At 40.3% G+C, this 21,056-nt stretch overlaps 1 pseudogene across 1 annotated transcript; it reads right to left on the reverse strand.

Moving 5' to 3' along the window:
• Positions 1-13,135: 13,135 nt before the first annotated feature.
• LOC309973046 (protein POF1B-like) lies at positions 13,136-14,904 on the reverse strand (annotated as a pseudogene). The gene has a single exon. The product of its transcript is annotated as a protein POF1B-like (transcript).
• Between the last annotated feature and the right edge of the window lie 6,152 nt (positions 14,905-21,056).

The raw sequence follows: 21,056 nt of genomic DNA on the forward strand, positions 1-21,056 counted from the left end.
ATTCTGACTGGTGTGAGATGATATCTCATTGTAGTTTTGATTTGCATTTCTCTAATGATTAATGATGTTGAGCATTCTTTCATGTGTTTGTTGGTAGTCTGTATATCTTCTTTGGAGAAATGTCTATTTAGGTCTTCTGCCCATTTTTGGATTGGGTTGTTTGCTTTTTTGTTATTGAGCTGCATGAGCTGCTTGTAAATTTTGGAGATTAATCCTTTGTCAGTTGCTTCATTTGCAAATATTTTCTCCCATTCTGAGGTGCTGTCTTTTGGTCTTGTTTATGGGTTCCTTTGCTGTACAAAAGCTTTGCAGTTTCATTAGGTCCCATTTGTTTATTTTTGTTTTTATTTCCATTTCTCTAGGAGGTGGGTCAAAAAGGATCTTGCTGTGGTTTATGTCATAGAGTGTTCTGCCTATGTTTTCCTCTAAGATTTTGATAGTTTCTGGCCTTACATTTAGGTCTTTAATCCATTTTGAGCTTATTTTTGTGTATGGTGTTAGGGAGTGATCTAATCTCATAGTTTTACATGTACCTGCCCAGTTTTCCCAGCACCACTTATTGAAGAGGCTGTCCTTTCTCCTCTGTACATTCCTGCCTCCTTTATCAAAGATAAGGTGACCATATGTGCGTGAGTTTATCTCTGGGCTTTCTATCCCATTCCATTGATCTATATTTCTGTTTTTGTGCCAGTATCATACTCTCTTGATTACTGTAGCTTTGTAGCATAGTCTGAAGTCAGGGAGCCTGATGCCTCCAGCTCCATTTTTCTTTCTCAAGATTGCTTTGGCTATTTGGGGTCTTTTGTGTTTCCATACAAATTGTGAAATTTTTTGTTCTAGTTCTGTGAAAAATGCCAGTGGTAGATTGATAGGGATTGCATTGAATCTGTAGATTGCTTTGGGTAGTAGAGTGATTTTCACAGTGTTGATTCTTCCAATCCAAGAACATGGTATATCTCTCCACCTATGTGTATCATATTTAATTTCTTTCATCGGTGTCTTATAATTTTCTGCATACAGGCCTTTTGTCTCCTTAGATAGGTTTATTCCTAGATATTTTATTCTTTTTGTTGCAATGGTAAATGGGAGGGTTTTCTTAATTTCCTTTTCAGGTTTTTCATCATTAGTGTATAGGAATGCAAGAGATTTCTGTGCATTAATTTTGAATCCTGCTACTTTATCAAATTCATTGATTAGCTCTAGTAGTTTTCTCGTAGCATCTTCAGGATTCTCTATGTATAGTATCATGTCATCTGCAAACAGTGAGAGCTTTACTTCTTCTTTTCTGATTTAGATTCCTTTTATTTCTTTTTCTTCTCTGACTGCTGTGGCTAAAACTTCCAAATCTATGTTGAATAATAGTGGTGAGAGTGGGCAACCTTGTCTTGTTCCTGATCTTAGTGGAAATGGTTTTAGTTTTTCACCATTGAGGACAATGTTGGCTGTGGGTTTGTCATATATGGCCTATATTATGTTGAGGAAATTTCCCTCTATGCCTACTTTCTGCAGGGTTTTTATCATAAATGGGTGTTGAATTATGTCAAAAGCGTTCTCTGCATCGGTTGAGATGATCATATGGTCTTTCTCCTTCAATTTGCTAATATGGTGTATCACGTTGATTGATTTGCCTATATTGAAGAATCCTTGCATACCTGGGATAAACCTCACTTGATCATAGTGTATGATCCTTTTAATGTGTTGTTGGATTCTGTTTGCTAGTATTTTGTTGAGGATCTTTGCATCTATGTTCATCAGTGATATTGGTCTGTAGTTTTCTTTCTTTGTGATATCTTTTTCTGGTTTGGTATCAGAGTGATGTTGGCCTCGTAGAATGAGCTTGGGAGTGGTCCTCCCTCTGCTATATTTTGGAAGAGTTTGAGAAGGATAGGTGTTAGCTCTTCTCTAAATGTTTGATAGAATTCACCTGTGAAGCCATCTGGTCCTGGGCTTTTGTTTGTTGGAAGATTTTTAACCACAGTTTCAATTTCAGTGCTTGTGGTTGGTCTGTTCATATTTTCTATTTCTTCCTGATTCAGTCTCAGAAGGTTGTGCATTTCTAAGAATTTGTCCAGTTCTTCGAGGTTGTCTATTTTATTGGCATAGAGTTGCTTGTAGTAATCTCTCATGATCCTTTGTAGTTCTGCAGTGTCAGTCATTACTTCTCCTTTTTCATTTCTAATCCTACTGATTTGAGTCTTCTCCCTTTTTTTCTTGATAAGCCTGGCTAATGTTTTATGAATTTTGTTTATCTTCTCAAAGAACCAGCTTTTAGTTTTATTGATCTTTGCTATCATTTCTTTCATTTCTTTTTCATTTATTTCTGATCTGATCTTTATGCTTTCTTTCCTTCTGCTAACTTTGGCTTTTTTTTCTTTCTTCTTTCTCTAATTGCTTTATGTGTAAGGTTAGGTTGTTTATTTGAGATATTTCTTGTTTCTTGAGGTTAGATTATATTGCTATAAACTTCCCTCTTAGAACTGCTTTTGCTGCATCCCATAGGTTTGGGTCATCGTGTTTTTTTTTTTTTTTTCTTAAAGAATAAAAATTTATTTTCTCACAGTTCTGGAGGTTGGAAGTCCAAGATCAAGGTATTGGCAAGGTTGGTTTCATTCTGAGGCCTTTCTCCTTGACTTGTAGATGTTTTCTTCTCTGTCTTCACATGGTCTTTCCTTTGTACATGTTTGTATCCTAATCTCCTCTTCTTATAAGGATACCAGTCATATTGAATTAGGGCCCATCTATATGACCTCATTTTACCTCTTAAAAATCTTATCTCCCAAAAAGATATTGCTGTCATTTATGTCAGTGTTTTCATTGTCATTTGTTTCTAGGTATTTTTTGATTTCCTTTTTGATTTCTTCAATGATTTCTTGGTTATTTAGTAATGTACTGTTTAGTGTCCATGTGTTTGTACTTTTTACAGATTTTTTTCCTGTAATTGATATCTAGTCTCATAGCGTTGTGGTCGGAAAAGATACTTGATATGATTTCAATTTTTTTAAATTTACTGAGGCTTGATTTGTGACGCAAGATATGGTGTATCCTGGAGAATGTTCCATGAGCACCTAAGAAGAAAGTGTATTCTGTTTTTCTTGGATGGAATGTCCTATAAATATCAATTAAGTCCATCTTCTTTAATGTATCACTTAAAGCTTGTGTTTCCTTATTTATTTTCATTTTGGATGATCTGTCCACTGGTGAAAGTGGGGTGTTAAAATCCCCTACTATTTTGTGTTACTGTCACTTTCCCGTTTTATGGCTGTTAACATTTGCCTTACATATTGAGGTGCTCCTATGTTGGGTGCATAAATATTTACAATGTTTTATCTTATTCTTAGATTGATTCCTTGATCATTATGTGGTGTCCTTTGTTTTATCTTGTAATATTCTTTATTTTAAAGTCTATTTTGCCTGATATGAGTATTGCTACTCCAGCTTTATTTGCATGCAATATCTTTTCCCGTCCCCTCACTTTCAGTCTGTGTGTGTCCCTAGGTCTGAAGTGGGTCTCTTGCAGACAGCGTATATACACATCTTGTTTTTATGTCCATTCAGCCAGTCTATGTCTTTTGGTTGGAGCATTTAATCCATTTACACTTAAGGTAGTTATCGATATATATGTTCCTATTACCATTTTCTTAATTGCTTTGGGTTTGTTATTGGAGGTCTTTCCTTTCTCTTGTGTTTCCTGCCTAGAGAAGTTCCTTTAGTATTTGTTGTAAAGCTGGTTAGGTGGTGCTGAAGTCTCTTAGCTTATGCTTGTCTGTTAAAGTTTTAATTTCTCTGTCGAATCAGAATGAGATCCTTGCTGTGTACAGTAATGTTGGTTGTAGGTTTTCCCCTTTCATCACTTTAAATATATCTTGCCACACCTTTCTGGTTTGCAGAGTGTCTGTTGAAAGATCAGCTGTTAACCTTACGGTGATTCCCTTATATGTTATTTGTTGCTTTTCCCTTTCTGCTTTTAATATTTTTTCTTTGTATTTAATTTTTGATAGTTTGACTTGGCGTGTTTCTCCTTGGATTTATCCTGTATGGGACTCTCTGCACTTCCTGGACTTGATTGACTATTTCCTTTCCCATATTAGGGAAGTTTTCATCTATAAGCTCCTCAATTATTTTCTCTATCCCTTCCTTTTTCTCTTCTTCTTCTGCGACCCCTATAATTTGAATGCGGGTGCATTTAATGTTGTCCCAGAGGTCTCTGAGACTGTCCTCAATTATTTTCCTTCTCTTTTCTTTATTCTGCTCTGTGGTCATTATTTCCACTCTTTTATCTTCCAGGTCACTTATCCATTCTTCTGCCTCAGTAATTCTGCTATTGATTCCTTCTAGAGAATTTTTACTTTCATTTACTGTGTTGTTCATCATTGTTTGTTTGCTCTTTAGTTCTTCTAGGTCCTTGTTAAATGTTTCTTGTATTTTCTCCATTCTATTTCCAAGATTTTGGATCATCTTTACTATCATTACTCTGAATTCTTTTTTCAGGTAGACTGCCTATTTCCTCTTCATTTGTTAGGTCTTTTGGGTTTTTACCTTTCTCCTTCATCAGCTGTGTGTTTCACTGTGTTCTCATTTTGGTTAACTGACTGTGTTTGGGGTCTCCTTTTTGCAGGCTGCAGGTTTGTTAGTTCCCATTGTGCATGTGTCTGCCCCCAGTGGGTAAGTTTGTTTCAGTGGGTTGTGTAGGCTTCCTGGTGGAGGGGACTGGTGCCTGTTTTCTGATATGTGAGCCTGGATCTTGTCTTTATGGTGGGTAGGACCACGTCCAGTGGTGTGTTTAGAGGTGTCTGTCAACTTATGATTTTGGGCAGCCTCTGTGCTAATGGGTGGGGTTGTGTTCCTGTCTTGCTAGTTGTTTCGCATGTGGTGTCCCACACTGGAGTTTGCTTGTCATTGAGTGGAGCTGGGTCTTAGTGTTGAGATGGAGATCTATGGGAGAGCTTTCACCGATTGATATTACAAGGGGCCAGAAGTCTCTGGTGGACCAATGTTCTGAATTCCACTCTCCAACCTCAGAGGCTCAGGCCTGACACCTGGCCAGAGCAGCAAGACACTGTCACCCACAGAGCTCAGAAGAAAAGGCAGAAACTAAAATAAATTAAATAATTAACTAATTAATTAAAATAAAGTTATTAAAATAAAAATTTTTTAATATTATTAAAAAAATTTTAAGTAATTTTTTAAAAAAGATGAGAACAACCAAGCCAATAAACAAATCCACCAATGATAACAATCACTAAAATCTATATTAAAAGAAAAACGGGGGGCTTCCCTGGTGGCGCAGTGGTTGAGAGTCCGTCTGCCGATGCAGGGGATGGGTTCGTGCCCCAGTCCAGGAAGATCCCACATGCCACAGAGCAGCTGGGCTCATGAGCCATGGCTGCTGAGCCTGTGCGTCCAGAGCCTGTGCTCCGCAATGGGAGAGGCCACAACAGTGAGAGGCCCACGTTCTGAAAAAAAAACAAAAAAACAAAATAATGGGTGGGAGCAGAGCTTCAAGATGGTGGAAGAGTAAGACGTGGAGATCACCTTCCTCCCTACAAATGCATTAGAAATACATCTACATGTGGAACAACTCCTACAGAACACCTACTGAACGCTGGCAGAAGACCTCAGACCTCCCATAAGGCAAAAAACTCCCCACGTAACTGGGTAGGGCAAAAGAAAAACAGAGACAAAAGAATAAGGATGGAACCTGCACCAATGGGAGGGAGCTGTGAAAGAGGAAAGGTTTCCACACACTAGGAAGCCCCTTCACGGGTGGAGACTGCAGGTGGCTGAGGGGGGAAGCTTCAGAGCCACAGAGGAGAGCACAGCAATAGGGGTGCGGGGGGCAAAGCAGAGAGATTTCCACCAAGAGGATCAGTGCGGACCAGCACTCAGCATCCTGAGAGGCTTGTCTGCTCACCCGCCAGGGCAGGCAGGGCCTAGGAGCTGCTCCGGCTTCAGTGGATCCCAGGGAGAGGACTGGGGCTGGATGCAGAAACAGAGCCAGAAGGGGGCTAGTGTGCCACAGCTAGCCAGAGGGAGTCTGGGCAAAAGTTTGGAACAGCCTAAGACTCAAGAGACCATTGCTTCAGGGTGCACGAGGAGAGGGAATTCAGAACACCGCCTAAACAAGCTCCAGAGACAGGCGCGTGCTGCGGCTATCAGCGCAGACACCAGAGACAGGCATGAAATGCTAAGGCTGCTGCTGCAGCCACCAAGAAACCTGTGTACAAGCACAGGTCACTATCCACACCCCCTATCCTGGGAGGCTGTGCAGCCCGCCACTGCCAGGGTCCCGTGATTCAGTGACAACTTCCCCGGGAGAAAACACAGTGAACCTCAGGCTGGTGCAATGTCACGCCGGCCTCTGCCACCACAGGCTCGGCCCAAACTCCAATCCCCTCCCTCCTCACAGCCTGAGTCAGCCAGAGCCCCTCAATCAGCTGCTCCTTTAACCCCGTCTTGTCTACGCGAAGAACAGATGCCCTCAGGCGACCTACACGCAGAGGCAGGGCCAAATCCAAAGCTGAACCCCAGGAGCTGTGTGAACAAAGCAGAACAAGGGAAATCTCTCCCAGCAGCCTCAGGAGCAGTGGATTAAATCTCCACAATCAACTTGATGTACCCTGCATCTCTGGAATATCTGAATAGACAATGAATCATCCCAAATTGAGGAGGTGGACTTTGGGAGCAATGGTATATATTTTTTTCCCTTTTTCTTTTTTTGTGAGTGTGTATGTGTATGCTTCTGTGTGTGACTTTGTCTGTATAACTTTGCTTTTACCATTTGTCCTAGGGTTCTGTCTGTCTGTTTTTTGTTGTTGCTCTTTTCTAGTATAGTTTTTAGTGCTTGTTATCATTGGTGGATTTGTTTTTTGGTGTGGTTGCTCTCTTCTTTCTTTTTTTTTTTAAACTACTTTAAAAAATTTAATAATTATTTTTTATTTTAATAATTTATTTTATTTTATCTTCTTCGTTCTTTCTTTCATTATTTCTTTTTCTCCCTTTTATTCTGAGCCATGTGGATGGCAGGCTCTTGGTGCTCCAGCCAGGCATCAGGGCTGTGCCTCTGAGGTGGGAGAGCCAACTTCAGGACATGGCTCCACAAGACACCTCCCAGCTCCACGTAATATCAAACAGTGAAAATCTCCCAGAGATCTCCATCTCAACACCAACACCCAGCTCCACCCAATGACCAGCAAGCTCCAGTGCAGGACACCCTACACCAAACAACTAGCAAGACAGGAACACAACCCCACCAATTAGCACAGAGCCTGCCTAAAATCATAATAAGGCCACAGGCACCCCAAAACACACCACCAGACGTGGACCTGCCTGCCAGAAAGACAAGATCCAGCCTCATCCACCAGAACACAGGCACTAGTCCCCTCCACCAGGAAGCCTACAAAACCCACTGAACCACCTTAGCCACTGGGGGCAGACACCAAAAACAATGGGAACTATGAACTTGCAGCCTGTGAAAAAAAGATCCCAAACACAGTAAGTTAAGCAAAATGAGAACACAGAGAAACACACAGCAGATGAAGGAGCAAGGTAGAAACCCAAAAGACCTAACAAATGAAGAGAAAATAGGCAGTCTACCTGATAAAGAATTCAGAGTAATGATAGTGAAGATCATTACTTTGCTATCCAAGATATTTGATATTTGATCCAAGAAATTTCCAAAATCTTGGAAATAGAATGGAGAAAATACAAGAAACGTTTAACAAGGACCTAGAAGAACTAAAAAGGAAACAGACAATGATGAACAACACAATAAATGAAATTAAAAATTCCCTAGAAGGGATCAATAGCAGAATAACTGGGGCAGAAGAATGGATAAGTGAGCTGGAAGATAAAATAATGGAGAAAACTACAGCAGAGCAGAATAAAGAAAAAGAAATGAAAGAATTAAGGACAGTCTCAGAGACCTCTGGGACAACATTAAATGCACCAACATATGAATTATAGGGGTCCCAGAAGAAGAAGAAAAAAAGAAAGGGACTGAGAAAATGTTTGAGGAACTTATAGTTGAAAACTTCCCTAATGTGGGAAAGGAGATAGTTAATCAAGTCCAGGAAGCACAGAGAGTCCCATACCAGATAAATCCAAGGAGAAACACGTCAAGACACATATTAATCAAACTATCAAATATTAAATACAAAGAAAAAATATTAAAAGCAGCAAGGGAAAAACAACAAATAACATACAAGGGAATCCCCATAAGGTTAACAGTGGATCTTTCAGCAGAAACTCTCCAAGCCAGAAGGGAGTAGCAGGACTCATTTAAAGCGATGAAGGGGGAAAAACTACAACCAAGATTACTCTACCCAGCAAGGATCTCATTCAGATTTGATGAAGAAATTAAAACCTTTACAGACAAGCAGAAGCTAAGAGAATTCAGACCACCAAACCAGCTTTACAACAAATTCTAAAGGAACTTCTCTAGGCAGGAAACACAAGATAAGGAAAAGACTTACAATAACAAACACTAAACAACTAAGAAACTGGTAATAGGAACATACATATCGATAATTACCTTAAATGTAAATGGATTAAATGCTCCAACCAAAGATATAGACTGGCTGAATGGATACAAAAAGAAGTCGTGTATATATGCTGTCTACAAGAGACCCACTTCAGACCTAGGGACACATACAGACTGAACGTGAGGGGATAGAAAATGATATTCCATGCAAATGGAAATCAAAAGAAAGCTGGAGTAGCAATTCTCATATCAGACAAAATAGACTTTAAAACAAAGACTATTACAAGATACAAAGGATACTGCATGATGATCAAGGGATCAATCCAAGAAGAAGATATAACAATTGTAAATATTTATGCACCCAACATAGGAGCAACTCAATACATAAGGCGAATACTAAGAGCCATAATATGGGAAATCGACAGTAACACAATCATAGTAGGAGACTTTAACACCCCACTTTCACCAATGGACAGATCATCCAAAATGAAAATAAATAAGGAAACACAAGCTTTAAATGATACATTAAACAAGATAGACTTAATTGATATTTATAGGACATTCCATCCCAAAACAACAAAATACAATTTCTTCTCAAGTGCTCATGGAACATTCTCCAGGATAGATCATATCTTGGGTCACAAATCAAGCCTTGGTAAATTTAAGAAACTTGAAGTTGTATCAAGTTTCTTTTCCGACCACAATGCTATTGACTAGATATCAATTACAGGAAACAATCTGTAAAAAATAACAAACACATGTAGGTTAAACAATACGTTACTAAATAAGCAAGAGATCACTGAAGAAATCAAAGAGGAAATCAAAAAATACCTAGAAACAAATGACAATGAAAACACGATGACCCAAAACCTATGGGATGCAGCAAAAGCAGTTCTAAGAGTGAAGTTTATAGCAATACACTCCTACATTAAGAAATATCTCAAATAAACAACCTAACCTTACACCTAAAGCAATTAGAGAAAGGAGGACAAAAAAAACTCCAAAGTTCGCAGAAGGAAAGAAATCATAAAGATCAGATCAGAAATAAATGAAAAAGCAGTGAAGGAAACTATAGCAAAGATCAATAAAAGTAAAAGCTGGTTCTTTGAGAAGATAAACAAAATTGATAAACCATTTGCCAGACTGATCAAGAAAAAAAGGAGAAGACCCAAATCAATAGAATTAGAAATGAAAAAGGAGAAGTAACAACTGACACTGCAGAAATACAAAGGATCATGAGAGATTATTATAAGCAACTCTATGCCAATAAAATGAACAACCTGTAAGCAAAGGACAAATACTTAGAAATGCACAACCTTCTGAGGCTGAACCAGGAAGAAATAGAAAATATAAACAGATCAGTCACAAGCATTAAAATTGAAACTATGATTAAAAATCTTCCAACAAACAAAAGCACAGGGCCAGATGGCTTCACAGGAGAATTCTATCAAACATTTAGAGAAGAGCTAACACCTATCCTTCTCAAACTCTTCCAAAATATAGCAGAGGGAGGAACACTCCCAAACTCATTCTATGAAGAGACCCTTACGCTGATACCAAAACCAAAGGTGTCACAAAGAAAGAAAACAACAGGCCAATATCACTGATGAACATAGATGCAAAAATCTTCAACAAAATATTGGCAAAGAGAATGCAACAGCACATTAAAAGGATCATACACAATGATCAAGTGGGGTTTATTCCAGGAATGCAAGGATTCTTCAATATATGCAAATCAAACAATGTGATACACCATGTTAATAAACTGAAGGAGAAAAACCATATGATCATCTCAATAGATGCAGAAAAAGCTTTTGACAAAATTTAATAACCATTTATGATAAAAACCGTCCAGAAAGTAGACATAGAAGGAATTTACCTCAACATAATAAAGGCCATATATGACAAACACACAACCATCATTTTCCTCAGTGGTGAAAAACTGAAACCAATTCCACTAAGATTCGGAAGAAGACAAGGTTGCCCACTCTCACCACTATTTTTCAACATAGTTTTGGAAGTTTTAGCCACAGCAATTGGAGAAGAAAAAGAATTAAAAGGAATCCAAATCAGAAAAGAAGAAGTAAAGATGTCACTATTTGCAGATGACATGATACTATACATAGAGAATCCTAAAGATGTTACCAGGAAACTACTAGAGCTAATCAATGAATTTGGTAAAGTAGCAGGATACAAAATTAATGCACAGAAATCTCTTGCATTCCTATACACTAATGATGAAAATCTGAAAGTGAAATTAAGAAAACACTCCCATTTACCATTGCAACAAAAAGAATAAAATATCTAGGAATAAATCTACCTAAAGAGACAAAAGACCTGTATGCAGAAAATTATAAGACACTGATGAAAGAAATTAAAGATGATACAAATAGATGGAGAGATATGCCATGTTCTTGGATTGGAAGAATCAACATTGTGAAAATGACTCTACTACCCAAACCAATCTACAGATTCAATGCAATCCCTAACAAACTATCAGTGGCATTCTTCACAGAACTAGAACAAAAAAATCTCACAATTTGTATGGAAACACAAATGACTTCAAATAGCCAAAGCAATCTTGAGAAAGAAAGACAGAGGTGGAGGAATCAGGCTCCCTGACTTCAGACTATACTACAAAGCTATAGTAATCAAGTCAGTATGGTACTGGCACAAAAACAGAAATATATATCAGTGGAGCAGGATAGAAAGCCCAGAGATGAACCCACACACATATGGTCACCTAATTTATGATAAAGGAGGCAAGAACATACAATGGAGAAAAGACAGCCCCTTCAGTAAGTGGTGCTGGGAAAACTGAACAGCTACGTGTAAAAGAATTAAATTAGAACACTCCCTAACATCATACACAAAAATAAACTCAAAATAGATTAAAGACCTAAATGTAAGGCCAGACACTATTAAACTCCTAGAGGGAAACATAGGCAGAACACTCCATGACATAAATCACAGCAAGATCCTTTTTGACCTACCTCCTAGAGAAATGGAAATAAAAATAAAGAAATGGGACCTAATGAAACTTAAAAGCTTTTGCACAGCAAAAGAAACCATAAACAAGATGAAAAGACAACCCTCATAATGGCAGAAAATATTTACAAATGAAGCAACTGACAAAGGATTAATCTCCAAAATTTACAAGCAGCTCATGCTGCTCAATTTCAAAAAACAACAAACAACCCAATCCAAAAGTGGGCAGAAGACCTAAATAGAGATTTCTCCAAAGAAGATATACAGAGTGCCAACAAACACATGAAAGAATGCTCAACATCATTAATCATTACAGAAATGGAAATCAAAACTACAATGAGATATCATCTCACACCAGTCAGATGGTCATCATCAAAAAATCTACAAACAATAAATGCTGGAGAGGGTGTGGAGAAAAGGGAACCCTCTTGCACTGCTGGTAGGAATGTGAATTGGTACAGCCACTATGGGGAACAGCATGGAGGTTCCTTAAAAAACTACAAATAGAACTACCATATGACCCAGCAATCCCACTACTGGGCATATACCCTGAGAAAACCATAATTCAAAAAGAGTCATGTACCAAAATGTTCATTGAAGCTCTATTTACAATAGCCAGAAGATGGAAACAACCTAAGTGTCCATCATTGGATGAATGGATAAAGAAGATGTGGCACATATATACAATGCAATATTACTCAGCCATAAAAAGAAACGAAATTGAGCTATTTGTAATGAGGTGGATGGACCTAGAGTCTGTTATACAGAGTGAAGTAAGTCAGAAAGAGAAAGACAAATACTGTATGCTAACACATATATATGGAATTTAAGAAAAAAAAATGTCATGAAGAACCTAGGGGTAAGACAGGAATAAAGACACAGACCTATTAGTGAATGGACTTGAGGATATGGGGAAGGGGAAGGGGAAGCTGTGACAATGTGAGAAAGTGCCATGGACATATATATCCACTACCAAACGTAAAATAGATAGTTAGTAAGAAGCAGCTGCATAGCACAGGGAGATCAACTTGGTGCTTTGTGACCACCTAGAGGGGTGGGATAGGGAGGGTGAGAGGGAGGGAGATGCAAGAGGGAAGAGATATGGGAACATATGTATATGTATAACTGATTCACTTTGTTATAAAGCAGAAACTAATACACCATTGTAAAGCAATTATACTCCAATAAAGATGTAAAAATAAAATAAAAAATAAAAAAAAAATAAACTGGGTTTTAAAAATTCTATAATATTGCTTTTTGTTGTTGTTGTTAAAAAAAACAAACAAACAGTATTTACTCTTGTAGCTAAATTGCACATCTAATACCATAGAAAATCTTCTAATGGAATAACTTGTAAAATCTGTACCCCAACAAATTAATTCAGTGTCTAGGGAGCACCCTATTGAAAAATAGTGGATTAAGTCCTACAGTGTCTGTAATTGAGTTTTAATAATTGGAGCATTGCTATACTGAATACAAAAATGTGAAAGAAAGGAGTCAGGCCTTGTAAATGGCTGGATAAACAAGTCATTTTTATAGCTAATTAATTCCATTAGACTTGCTAAGTAGTAGCATGATTCAAAATATTGATTGGCTTTAGTTATGGAAAAATAACAATTAAAGTACTAGTGAAGACACAAAAAAAATTCCTTTGAGTTGGAGATTCATTCATGGACAAGTACATTTGTCTTCCGTTTCTCAATCACAATAGTCTGTGTGTCACTCCCTGGTGGTATATATTCATAGTCATTATACAGGAGGCCTAGGATTGGGTATTGTGTTCTGTACTTTCTAGTGTTAATAGTTGTCCTTCCACCACTGAAGGGTCGGTTATGAGATGAATATATTTCTTGTCTCAATTTCGAGAGTTCCTCTGACTGACACTTTATAAGGGAATCCTTGTCTTCCTGCAAGCTTGTCAGATCATGAATCTTGAATTAGAAGTCACTGAAACTTCCTTCTCTTCTTGAAACATCTTTTTGGTACTGATTTAATTGAGTCCTTAGTTTGCGGATCTCTCCGTCTTTCTCCGTTCTTATGTTTTTTACCATCTCCATATTATGGTTGCCAATCTCATCCATTTAAGCCTGCAGCATTGGGCCTGTGCAAGTCTCAGAAACTTGCATTCTAAGATTTTTCTTCTCTTGCTCTAAATTATGCTTACAGTATTCCAGTTCTTTTAGTCTATATTCTATGTCTGATAACATACGCTGAAGAGAGAGATTGTTTTCTTCCAAAGCTTGGCACTTTGCTTGGCATTTTGAGGTTGAGTCTTGAAGTCCTTGCTGCTGCTGGTGATTATTTGCTCTCACTGATGCCAAGAGTTCTTCATACTCTTTTATTTGAGTTTCTTTGAATGCCAAGTCTTTCTCAAATCTTATCTTGTCATTTTCCAGGGATGTCAAGTCATTGTGAAGATGTCCTCACTCCTCCTGTATGTTGCTGAATGTGGACAGCACTAGCCGTAGTGATTTATCAGACACACCCCTCATCTGCAGCATACAGCGAATTTGCTGTTTTGTAAGTTCTTACAGTCCTTTTGGAATCACTGATTCAATGTCTTCTGACTCATCTGTAGACTCAAAGTCCTGTTTGCTTCCTCCAGTTCTCTGCATATGTTCTAATAAGGTCTGTATTTTTACAGCTTAGATCAGCAAGCAACTCTCCAAAATACTTGGGGGTCAATTTTTCACGGCCATCATCCTGAATTATCACCTGCTCATGTGCCTGGTTTGAGCCACCATGACACAGTTCAATTCAGTGTTTGTAGAAATTGAATCACTTCCTGTGACGGTTTGGATTTGCTGGCTAGAATGTGATTGTTGACAGTGTGGAGAGTGGATGATCTGGGGCTGTTGGACAATGTGATGATGGCTGAACCTGAGGATAGCATTCCTGATCCATATTTAGCTTTTCCACTTTTCTTATGGTTTTTTCATAAATAACATTATCTCCTGGAAAGAAATGGCCTCCTCTTAGGACTGGAGACAGTGGATCCTGTTCAGGATTTTGCACTCTATATCACCTAAAAATGGTCTATGGATATGTAGTGACTCTCACTGTTGGAGAATGGAGTTCCTGTTCAGTATTTGGGGTTGTACATAGAGTGCTTGGGGCACAAGTAGATATTTTCAGAGTTGGAGAATGAAGTTCCTGGGAACGGTCACTCCAAACCAAGCTTTTGTAGGGGGAGGTAGTTTTGAGAGGGGAGAGCACTTCCCATGAGCTGATGGGGTCCAACTCCTGAACCACCTTGTTCATGGACCCACTGTAAGTCCTCAGTCACTCATACACAACATTTTCTCTGGAGGCTGCTGGGCTTGGCTTGACTGATGTTAGGAGTGGTAATTCTGGGGCTGGCACTGCAGCACCTCTGGGGACTGCTGAGTCCCACAGCTGCTGCTGCTCATCTCACTCCAATAGCTTGAGTTCATCATCTTCTCAGTGGTCAGCAAAGTTCTCCCCAGATGCTCTCCGTGACAGCAGCAGAAGCAGGTCTGGCCAAAACTGGATCCCAAAAGACATCTTGGGACAATTGGCAAAAGTAGGAGGGGATCTGAAGATAAGATGATAGTAATATTTCAGTGTTCCTGATTTGGAAGGTATTGTGACAATGCAAGAGAATGTCCTTATTTGTAGGAAATACACACAAATATTTAGGGATGATAAGGCAAAGTGTCAACTATTTATTCACAGATGTTTCTGAAAAAAATAGTTCTTTGTACTATACTTGCAGACTGTCTTTAATATTGAAATTATTTCCACTATTTTTTAAAAATAGTGACATTCTTTTGTAATGGAAAAACTCATATCTGTTATAAAACCAATAACCAGCTAACATGTACTGGGAGCTTATTGTGTGCCAGACTTTGTTTTGAATGCTTTACATGTATGAATTCTTTGTCTTCACAAAGAGCAGATGCAGTGTGGCCAATAACTATCTTCATTTCACAGCTGAGGGACACAAAGTTTCAGTAACTTGCCCTAGTTCATGTAAATGGTAAGTGACTGACTGGGATTTGAACCCAGGCAGTCTAGTTCAAACTCCCTCACTCTTAATGACCATATACTCTCCTTTGATCCTCTTGTCTAGGTCAGGGACCTTAAATACCATTGATAACCCAAGAACTCCTAAAGTTATTCTTCCGTCTGGGACATCTGTCTTAAATCTTATAACTAACTACCTACTCAGTAGCTCCACTTAGAAAGCAAATTTAATATTTCAAAACTGACCTTCTCATCCCCCTAAAAGCTGCTACACCCATAGGCTTCCCCATTTCAGTAATTGAGAACCCCCTTCGTCCAGGTGTTTGACCAAAGATCTAGGAGGCATCCTTGACTCCTCTTGTCTCTCATCCCACATACTTCCTATCAGAAATTTTGTTGATTCTACCTTAAAACACATCCAGAATCCAACCACGTCTCTCCATCTCCACTGCTTAGATTCACCCACCACCCTCTTTTCTAGATTGTTGCAGTTAGCGCCTCACTGGTCTCCCTGCTTCTGTCCTTGCCTCATCCATTCTCAATAGAGCCAGCAGGGGACACTTTTAAACAAGAGTCTGATCCTGTCCCTCCTCTGCTCAAAACCTTGCAATAGCTGCTCTTGTCACTGAGAGAAAACTACAAAGTCCTTACCTGGACTCCCATGGGCTCACCTCATCTCCTTTTCCTTTCTCTATGCTTTTTTCATAGGACTTATCACTTTCTAACACACTCCATCATTTACTTATCTGCTTTATTTATTATTTATTATGTATTGCTTGCCTTTCCCCCTACACCCTAAAATGTAAACTCCAAGAAGGCAGCGAGTTTTGTCTGTTTGGTCCACTGGTAATTCCTAAGCACCAAGAACCTGGTACATAGTGGGTGCTCAATACTTGTGGAGTGAATGAATGAATGACTACGCTACAGTCTTTCATGCTGAATAGGTGAAAGAAGGAATGCAGGGAAGGGTAAAAAGAAGGCAGGAGACAGAATGGGAGGAAAAGAAGAGAGAATCCTCAGTCTAGGACTGCAGAGAAAGTTCCCTGGTCCTGCCAGCTCCTCCAGCTTATCCCATGATCTGTGACTAGAAGTTTCTAGGAAACCACAATGTTTAGGAAAATCATTCTTTTGGGAAGACATTCTTTGGGAAGATGAGTACTTGACAGTAAGGAAGGCTTGACAATGAGATAGTTCTAGGCTCAAATCTAGGCCTCACCAACGTCTGTCATTTCCCTTGTGGCAGAAAGGCAATTTTCTTTTTTTTTTTTGCGGTACGCGAGCCTCTCACTGTTGTGGCCTCTCCCGTTGCGGAGCACAGGCTCCGGACGCGCAGGCTCAGTGGCCATGGCTCACGGGCCCAGCCGCTCCACGGCATGTGGGATCTTCCCGGACCGGGGCACGAACCCGTGTCCCCTGCATCGGCAGGCGGACTCTCAACCACTGCGCCACCAGGAAAGCCCAGAAAGGCAATTTTCTGACGTGGGATATTGTCATGTGCCTTCGCCTAGTTTCCGGTGGGGGGGGGGAAGGCTGGGAAGAAGCAGCCCTTTACTTCACCTCCTGTGAGGGGTAGGGCTGAAATCCTTTCCTGTCTAGTCTCTGGCCCCAGGCACTGTCCTGCCCTTGCTCCTTTCTCAGGGTAAATCTTCTGGTTATCAGAACATGGGATTCCAGGTACCATGGCTGGCCACATCCAGGCAACCCATATCACTGCCCCTGGTTGCCGCTACTGTGGACCCTACTCCCAGTATGGCCCTGTGAGTAGGATGAGGGACAGAACAGGAGTGTTGGGGAGCTAAACCCAGAGGTCTCTGACATTGCAGATCAAGATAAAGGTAGACAGGGAGAATCTACACAAATGACTTTTCCCCGCCTCTATCCAAGTGAATTTTACCCAAACCTCTTAAACAGACTCCCTTTGTGTTCCTGTTACTGTAACAAATTTATTGGACATACTGGACTCAGTAGGGTTCAGGGAGAAAGCCACTTCATTCTCCCTCACAATAACCTTTCAAATAAGATCTAACAAATCATCCCCCCAATGGGTAATAGTCATTACATATTATTCAGATTATAAAAATTGCAATCTCTCATTCAGTAGTTTCCACTCCCACAGATAGACCAGCCCCAAGTGGGAAACCTGTGTGGTGCTGAGTGATGAGTAGGCTTCTTCACCATTTCCCAACTTCTCTTCCATTCATTCTTCCTCTCACTGCTGTCTCTGGATCCCCCAAGACTGAGAAAGAGGGAACAGGGAAGAGAACTTCCTAACCATTTTCCTTTCCATTTTTCCCCTTCAGTGACACAGTGGCAGCCAGTAGTGGGTGGAGAAGTCCAAACATAATTTTTTCAAATAGCACTGTTGTGATTCCCTCTGAGATATCCCCCCAGGGAACTACAAGCTGCAGTTCAAGCAGCCAGCCAGCCCCTCACCTACACTTGTTTGGGTGTGAAAGAGTGAAACTTCCAGGGACACATGTCCAGCTTAAGGGTCCTCCTAAAACCCCTCAGTCAACCTGAGGTGGGGTGAACTCCTCTTCCTTCCCCTAAGCATTTCCACAAACCATGCTCTAAAGAAATCCCTACTCTAATCTCTCATATGGTTCTTCACGCAGCCTCCTTTTATATACTGTCTCAGTAGGTGTTGGGCTACTGATGATAGAACTAGTCTTGGACCATCTGTTCTGCACATCTTGTGTAGATGATCCAGCCACAGTGATAGAGTCTCATTCAGCACCCTGGATAAAGCTTGGCATGCAGTATTGATGATTGCCAGACACTTTGTTATTTTATTTAATCCTCGTAAGACAACAGTAAAATAAATTTGCTATCCTATTTTAGATATAGCCTCTCTCTCTTCTCTCTCTCTCTCTCTCACTCTCTCTCTCTCTCTCTCACTCGCTCTCTCTCTCTCTCTCTGTCTCTCTCACACACACACACACACACAAATACACATAAAGATACACACACTCATAGAGTTTAGGTGTTTCCTAGATTCTGCTGCTAAAAAGATGACCTCTGAACATTCAATAAAAACAAAACCACTATATACATGGGTATGTCAAAAGCAGGCCTAAAAATATTTAGTCTGGAAAACCCAACTCCACAATGGACAAAATGACATATTTGCAATCTAGGAGTTCAGGGTGCCTGAGGGAAGTGTTGCTTCTCAGGATGGTGGAACAATGCCTAGTCAATGCCTGGGAAGCAGCACCCCACAAATCAACAGCATCACATAAAACCACACTGTAGGGAACTTGCTCCCTCACTGATAGGAGACCTAGACTGAGCCCAACCTCGATCTGGGGTATAAAAGCAGAGTGAGAGATTTCCAACTTTAGGAGGAGCATAGGACTTGGCTACAGAGGACCTGAGGTGAAAGGTAGAGCCAGATAGGAAGACAAAGAGATTAGTTCCAATGTCCAAATCCCAGACAAAGGAAGTCTGTGTCACTGTGCTGTACACTGGTAACTGCTCATCTGTGTTGAATGGGAAACGAGGTAGAAAAAGAAGTATAATTTAATGATGTACCTAGAATGGCTCTGAGGGGTGATTAGAAAAGGGTCTTCATGTAGGACAGCAGACTGCAAAGATGGGATAGGTAGCTGAGTTCAAATTCCAGTGTGTCACCAGAAGATAACAAGACATAAAAAGAGAGAGGGAAACATAACCTATTCAAGGAAACAAATTAAATCTCCAGACACCAATCCTAAAGAAACATAGATTTATGAATTACCAAACTAAGAATTCAAAATAATCATAATAAGGATGCTCAATGAATTAAAAGAGGGCACAAATAGGCAACTAAATGAAATCAGGAAAATTATGCATGAGCAAAGTGAGACTATAAACAAAGAAATAGAAACCATGTAGAAGGAAAGAATAAATTCTAGAGAGGCGGAGTCAAGATGGCAGCGTGGGAGGATGCGGAGTTTGCCGGACACTGGTGGGGGAACTCGACACCCAAGGAGATGGGAGGAAGCCCTGAGCGACCAGGAAGGACGTGGTGGGGGAGTGACAGGGGAAGAGAAGTGGAGGCTGGACAGGACCAGCACCTCTGAGGGGCGGCTGGGAGATGGGAGGGGTTCCTACACCTGTAGGGACCCTTGGAGGCTAGATGGATCCGGGGGAACTTGCCTAGCATTTCTGCTGCCCAATCAGGCCCCAAGAAGCCTGCTGGGGTGCCCAGCCAGGTCCTCCACATTCCGAGGCGCCCTCCGGAGACCAGGGTCCTAGGATCATAGGAGGGAGGACCGGAAGAAGAGGAGAGGCCAACAGGGAGGGACCCTCCAAGATCAGAGGATCAGGCAGAACGTGCCTAGTGTTTCCCTGCCCACTCGGGCCCAGGGAGCCTGCTGGGATCCTGAACCTGGTCCTCTGCCCTCCAAGGCCACAGGCACTCCTGGGCCCCTCCTGCTGCATTAAGCCTAAGCCCCACCGCCCACCACCCCAGAGCCTTTTCTGGCCCTGTGTGTCTTAAGCATAGGCCCCGCCAACTACCTAAACTCTGCCCCTGCCTAAACCCTGCCTCCCCACTGTCAAGGCTTTTTTCACCTTTCTTATTATTCCAACTCTTTTTTGCTATTGCTGTTCTGTTTTACCTTCCAGTTGTTGTTTCATCTATATTTTTATATTTTTATTTTTTCTAATGTATCTGTTAGTTTTCTAACCTTATTTTATTTTTTACTCTTTGTTATTGTTCTTCTCCTCTTTTTTTTTTTTTTTGCCACCCCATGCAGCTTGCAGGAACTTGGTTCATGATCTGGGGGTCGGGCCTGAGCTCCTACAGTGGGAGCTCCAAGTCTGAACCACTGGACTAACAGAGAACCTCAGACTCCAGGGAAGATTCATCGGAACGAGGTCTCCCAGAGGTCCTCATCCTGGTACCAAGACCCAGCTCTACCCAACAGCCTATGAACTCCAGTGCTGGAAGCCCCAGGCCAAACAACCAGTAAGACAGGAACACAATCCCACCTATCCAAAAAAAAAATGAGATGACAAAAAAATATGTCATAGATGAAGGAGCCAGGTAAAAACCTACAAGACCAAATAAATGAAGAAATAGACAACCTACCTGAAAAAGAATTCAGACTAATGATTGTAAAGATGATCCAGAATCCCAGAAATAGAATGGAGGCACAGATCAAAAAAATACAAGAAATGTTTAACAAAGATCTAGAAGAACTACAGAACAAACAAACAGACATGAACAACACAATAACTGAAGTGAAAAATACACTAGAAGGAATCAATAACAGAATAACTAAAGTAGAAGAATGAATAAGTGAGCTGGAAGACAGGATGGTAGAAATAACGGCTAAGGAGCAGAATAAACAAAAAAGAATGAAAAGAATTGAAGACATTCTCAGACACTTCTGAGACAACACTAAACACACCAACATTCGAATTATAGGGGTCCCAGAAGAAGAAGAGAAAAAGAAAAGGTCTGAGAAAATATTCAAAGAGATTATAGTGGGAAACTTCCCTAACATGGGGAAGGAAATAGTCACCCAAGTCCAGGAAGCAGAGAGAGTCCCATACAGGATAAACCCTAGGAGAAACACACCAAGACACATATTAATCAAACTAACAAAAATTAAAT

Source organism: Leucopleurus acutus, assembly GCF_964270905.1.
Source record: "Leucopleurus acutus genome assembly, chromosome: 16".
In the NCBI taxonomy this organism is placed as follows: domain Eukaryota; kingdom Metazoa; phylum Chordata; class Mammalia; order Artiodactyla; family Delphinidae; genus Leucopleurus; species Leucopleurus acutus.